Source organism: Carassius auratus, chromosome 27 (assembly GCF_003368295.1).
Source record: "Carassius auratus strain Wakin chromosome 27, ASM336829v1, whole genome shotgun sequence".
Classification (NCBI taxonomy): Eukaryota; Metazoa; Chordata; class Actinopteri; order Cypriniformes; family Cyprinidae; genus Carassius; species Carassius auratus.
Window position 1 is genome coordinate 17370896 of NC_039269.1, and position 6859 is coordinate 17377754.

Genomic DNA, 6859 nt, shown 5'->3' on the forward strand with positions numbered 1-6859 from the left:
GGTACATTTCTCCTTTTCCAATGAAATTTTGCGTTATCAATGTGAAGTTGCTTTAAACAAAGACACTTATAGTATGAACAATAATTTTACATCATGTAATAATCTTAGTTATATTTAATTTAATTTACTTTTTTGTAAACTATTAGTCTATTACTTTGAAGTAACATGAACTTCAATGAATAATTTTATTTTTTATAATTTAACATAAAAAGATTAATAAATGCAAAATATATATGCTCACTGCATGAATTAATGTTAACAGCTGAGACCCTGAATTAGTAAAGTTTCAGCAAAATCTGGTATCAAATTAAATGTAACCACACATTGTTATATTTTAAGAATCTTAGTAATCCTAGTTCAAATCCCCTGTCAATAAAATACACCACAGATCAATAGTTAGACAAAATGTCTCATTGTTAGTCTTAAAAACCTTTTTAATTAAATAAAAAATTAAACAATTATGTTTTCAGAAAACATTTTACAAAATAACTTTGCTACAAGACACTTTTAAAATGAACACATACACTTTCTGTATGTCCGAAATATTGTATCATGTCTATCGTTCCTGTACCATACTAGTGTTCAAAACATCTGGCTGTCAGTTTATTATTTTTTTTTCTGAAAAAAATAATATCTTAATTTTAATTTTTTCTTAATTTATTGATATCATCATAATCACAGATACACACATAATATATATATATATATATATATATATATATATATATATATATATATATATGTGTGTGTGTGTGTGTGTGTGTGTGTGTGTGTGTGTGTGTGTGTGTGTGTATTTATATATATATATATATATATATACAGTATATAAGATATAAGATTTATCATATCTTACAGATGGGGATAGTGTGCCAAACTTAAAAAGGCTCATGCTGAATTTAATTAACATGATTTCTAAGGTAACTCCATTTCAGGAAATGACATCAGCACAAGTTCATGCAAGAGCATTGTGAAAACCTCAAAGACAGCAATACACCAATTCTAAACATTTATCACCAGATGAATGATGATTCTATACATTAATATTGTCCTCCTTTTGGAGATTCCAGGTAAGTGACATTTATGATAAATAGACAATGTAATTTTTTTGTAATATATTGAAGTTTGCTTTTGTTTAATCATAGCAGCAGTTCTGGGGGTGACTGTGGATCAAGGTCCAAAGGGTTTAGTTAAGGCAGAGGGCAAAACTGTGTATCTGCCCTGCAAAGCGACTGGTCTGGGCTCTTCAGATTATATCCATTGGTACCAAGTAAAAGAGGGTGAAGCCCCATCGAGGCTGCTCTATATCAGTCATGGAGGTATTATTAATCTTGATACCAACAATCCCCAAGCAAATGACTTCACCGTGGAGAAAAAAAAGCTTTATGATCTAAAACTGACAAACACTCAAAAGAGTCATGCTGCCGTTTACTTCTGTGCCTACTGGATCTACATAAGCGGCAGCCACAGTGAGAAGATTTACTCACATCCTATACGTGAACTATACTGGCAAATGTTGAATGCAAACATGTACTTGCACTGTCATTTTCTGTTTAACTTCTCAATTTGACTTGAGCTGTATGCACAGGCTAGGTGGATGATCTTATTTTGATCTGTTTAATTACAATTGCCCCAGTGTTAATGGACACATTATACATGTTTCTATTAGTTTTATTTATTTTTTTATTTTTTTGTACACACTATATTTAGATTTGTGATTTTGGAATATTGCAAGAGTATCTAATCTGTAACATGTGTCAACATTTTTTAAAAGACGAAACATGTCATTGTTACTTGTCTAGAGATTATGGGTATTTAAGTGTTTGTAATGTTCAGTTTGATGAAGCACTTGCTTGAAATATCAATTGTCAGGGTTATTATAGTTACAACTTAAATATTTCTAATTTTTTGTTCCTTAAAATACTTGAAAAAACAACAACACTAAAATAAAATTCCATTTAAAACACGCTTACTTTATTTCAGCCATGGCAACTTTGGTCATTTCAATTTAGTTTAATTTAAAATAAACTCAAACTAAAGCTGAAATAAATATGAATAAAAGCATATAAAGACAAACAAAAATAAATAAAACTGACAGAATAACAACAACGTTAAGAAAGTACATAAAAATCTTAGTGATATTAATATAGCACTGGTCCTTGTGTGGTGAAAATAAATTCTGGTAAAATACTAAATAAATAGTCTAACTGAACAAATGCATGAATAGTATCATTTAAAATAGATTTTAGTGTATCAGTTTATTACAAATAATATAATTATCATCATTATTATTATTCATATTATTTTAATAGTTTTATTCAAAACCTCTTCACACTTGAATCCATACATTTTAGCAAAGAAAAAAGAACGGTGCTATTGAGAAGGAGGCAGTTTTATAACCCAAAGCTTAGCCCTACTGTTCTTTTAAATTGCACGTGTTAAATGAACGTCGCTTCCCATCACCCATCATGTATACATATTGTTTTAGATTGTTTCTTGTGGTAGTGATGACGACGAGATATGTGCAAAGAGGAAACCACAAGGTCATCATCATTGCTGCACTTCACAATTCTTCAGACTCCTGGACGACAGATGTAGACATGGCACTGTCTCGAATGATAACATTTGGGTTGTGTCTAGTCTTAATAGGTGAGAATTTAGTATTCTCTTATAATTATAAACATTTCTCAATCACAATACCTCACTATTATTCAGTTGTTGTTTCATTTTAAAAAGACATTTCCACTTATTTCGTGGTATTTTCAGTGACTTCATAGTTATATTGAAAACATTTTAAACGCAAAGGTTTTTGTTGTCTACAAGTAGCGCTACAGCTAACAGAAAACGCTTAAGCAGCAACTGCGGTCCTTGAGCTTTTATTTAGTGGGTTCTTGTGTTTATTTAATGGTTTACATCGCATTTTAATGGTTTCTTATGGTTTTAGATTGTTTAAATGGACAAATTACGCACCCTGATCCTATGACAATGAAGGCAATTGGTAGAGCAGCTCGAATCCAATGCAAAGTGGATACATCGACCCTTCAGTCCAACGTTGTCCACTGGTACAGAGCTCCATTAAACGGAGCTCTCAAACGATTAATGTATTTCGAAGCTGGTTCGTCAAAGGCCACAAAAGACAGCGATACCCCCCGTAAATTTTCTGGAACGGTGAAAGGTGATGAAGTGGCACTGACTATCTCAAATGTACAGCGCGATGATGAGGGATATTATTACTGCGCGCGCTGGAGTGGAGACAACACAGTGCTAACTATGAGAGGAAATCATTACAAAAACCTGCTTTCATCATCAAAGGACATTAATACGGAACAGCAGCAAGGAGGACACATTAGACATAATTTTGCTTTTTGTTGTCAAGATTTAATTAAAGAATTAGGTTAAATGTTCCAAAAGTGTATTGTCTCAGAAGAAAGAAGCACAATTTACAATGTTTGCTAGACAGGCCACTGTACCATATTGACTGTTAACAATAATAAATAATCTTCTGCTAATTAAAATGTGATTTTGTTTCAACACAAATTATTACTTCATTTTTATATGTCTTACATTCAAATTCTATTTTTTTTTCTAAAATGTCTTTTATGAATAGGTTTTCCTTTTATTTTATGTGTCACAGTTTCACAACTCAATCTTAATTTTCAATCATTTTCATCTTAATCATATTACATTTGTTTTAATCTTAATCATAATAACTATATTGACAATTATTTCATTTTATTTTATATAAAAAGCTGTGGCTAACTGCTTTCACAATCAACATGTTTGCCTATAATAAAGCTCTATTAAATATTTATGGACATGGTTACAAAAAAGATAAAGGCAAAGAAGAAAAATATGAGATGAGATGTGTGAAGAAAAAAAGCACTTAAACAATTGATGGAACAGAATATTTTTATTAAGCTTTATTAAGTCTCCAAAAAGTGTGAAAATATTGTTTGACTGTGTGCATTTATAGTAAAAAAAAAAAGAAAGAAAAAATGACATATGGATGAAATTTGTTAGAGGCCTTTCCTTAATGTTCTTTCAATCCAATTATGGATATACTGAGAGGTGCATCCCTGTCAAGGCTAGTAAACTGTATAGCAGTGCAGTCGGCAGCTTTATTCATGATACCAACAATCCCCAAGCAAATTACTTCTCTGTGGACAGAACACAGCTTTATAACCTAAAACTGAGCAACACAAAACTGATTCATGTTGCCGTTTACTTCTGTGCCTACTGGGACTTAAACAACCACAGTGAAAACATTCACACACAGGTGCATCTCAATAAATTAGAATGTCATGGAAAAGTTTATTTATTTCAGTAATTCAACTCATATTTTGCAACTCCTTAATTAAATAAATGAAATGTAGTTTAAGTCTTTGCGTCTTTTAATTGTGATGATTGGAGCTCACATTTAACAAAATTCACTGTCTCAACAAATTAGAATATGGTAACATGCCAATCAGCTTATCAACTCAAAACACCTTCAAAAGATTTCCTTAGCCTTCAAAATGGTCTCTCAGTTTGGTTCACTAGGCTTAATAATCATGGGGAAGACTGCTGATCTGACAGTTGTCCAGAAGACAATCAATGACACCCTTCACAAGAAGGTTAAGCCACAAACATGGCTTAAGCCACACACTCTGGCTGTTCACAGAGTGCTGTATTCAAGCATGTTAACAGACAGTTGAGTCGAAGGAAAAAGTGTGGAAGAAAAAGATGCACAACCAACTGAGAGAACCACAGCCTTATGAGGATTGTCAAGAAAAATCGAGTCAAGAATTTGAGTGAACTTCACAAGGAGTGGACTGAGGCTGGGGTCAAGGCATACAGACGTGTCAATAATTTGGCTACAGTTGTTGTATTCCTCTTGTTAAGCAGCTCCTGAACCGACAATGTCAGAGGCATCTAACCTGGGCTAAGGAGAAGAAGAACTGGACTGTTGCCCAGTGCTCCAAAGTCCTCTTTTCAGAGGATAGCAAGTTCTGTATTTAACATGGAAACCAAGGTCCTAGAGTCTAGAGGAATGATGGAGAAGCTCATAGCCCAAGTTGCTTGAAGTCCAGTGTTAAGTTTCCACAGTCTGTGATGATTTGGGATGCAATGTCATCTGCTGGTGTTGGTCCATTGTGTTTTTTTGAAAACCACAGTCTATGCACCCATTTACCAAGAAATGCTGACCAGCTTTTTGAAGAAGCTGATTTAATTTTCTAGCAGGATTTGGCACCTGCCCACACTGCCAAAAGCACCATAAGTTGGGTAAATGACCAAGGTGTTGGTGTGCTTGACTGGCCAGCAAACTCACCAGACCTGAACCCCATAGAGAATCTATGGGATATTGTCAAGAGGAAAAAGAGAAACAAGAGACCAAAAATGCAGATGAGCTGAAGGCCACTGTCAAAGAAACCTGGGCTTTCATACCACCTCAGCAGTGCCACAAACTCATCCCCTTCAGGCCACGCCAAATTGAGGCAGTAATTAAAGCAAAAGGAGCCCCTACCAAGTATTGAATACATGTACAGTTAATAAAATACTTTCCAGAAGGCCAACAATTTACTATTTATTTATTTTTATTTATTTATTATTATTATTATTATTATTGGCCTTATGAAGTATTCTAATTTGTTGAGATCGTGAATTGGTAGATTTGTGTTAAATGTCAGCCAAAATCATCAAAAGAACCAAAGACTTAAACTACTTCAGTCTGTGTGTGTTGAATTTATTTAATACATGAGTTTAACAAGTTGAAATTTAGTTGGATTACTGAAATAAATTAACTTTTCCACGATATTCTAATTTATTGAGATGCGCCTGTAGCTTAAGGATATTGTCATTATACAACATTGATTAGGTTTTACTCTTCTATAAATGTGATATTCTTAGAGCTGATTTTTTATGTGTGGAAAAAAAGAGAACTTAAAATGAATGCAAGAAGATTTTCCAATGAGTCCAACATGCATTCTGAAGAGCATATATGTCACATTTGAAGTTTAAGTTTGTTTAACATGCAGATCTCCAACAGAGGATGGTGCCACTGAACCGTAAAATAGTATTTTCAGCTTTAAGATGAAAAGCATATATATTTAAGATGAGATACCATACATATCAGTCAGGTGTGGTAGAAATGCAGCTGTTTCTCATTATGAAAAAGAGCAAAGACATTTGTCAGAGCTCCACATCAGGAAATGACATCATCAAACTTATGTGTGTAACTGTAAGGATTTTATCAACTTTAACATCTTGCATAACCAAATCAATGATGCTCATTAACTTGTGCACTGTTGTTCTCATAATGGAGGTTTAAAGAGGGTTAAATAGGTTAATACCTTTATAATCAAATCAGACCTTAATAATCCCAATATAATGGCACCCAAAAGTAATTGGACACTTGAAATTCTCATTACTTTACAGAAAACATTTGATAAAATAATTTATAGCTATTAGCAAAACCAAAGATAAATAAAAAAGGATACTTGCTGTAAATTAAACATTACATCATATTCATGATTAATAGGCTAATACTAGCCTGAACAAAAAAATAAATAATTTAAAAGTAAAAAAAAAATATATCTGGCCTGCCTGTTTTATGGGTGTATTTCCTATTTTGTTTGTTGGTTTTTTCCAGATGTTTTGTTTTCCCCATACATTAATATCAACCTCACTATAAAAGACCAAACCTTAAGCTTTGCTATATTTCACATATATCAAAAGAAAAAGGTGGATCTCTTAAAATTTGTTTAAAGATGGCTTCCAAGGTAACTCCAAATGTGTCAAATGTATAACATATTTGTTATGTGCATCTCAACAGATGTTGAGACATATGTACATGAAATATTTGTCTATATTGGGATTATGGTTT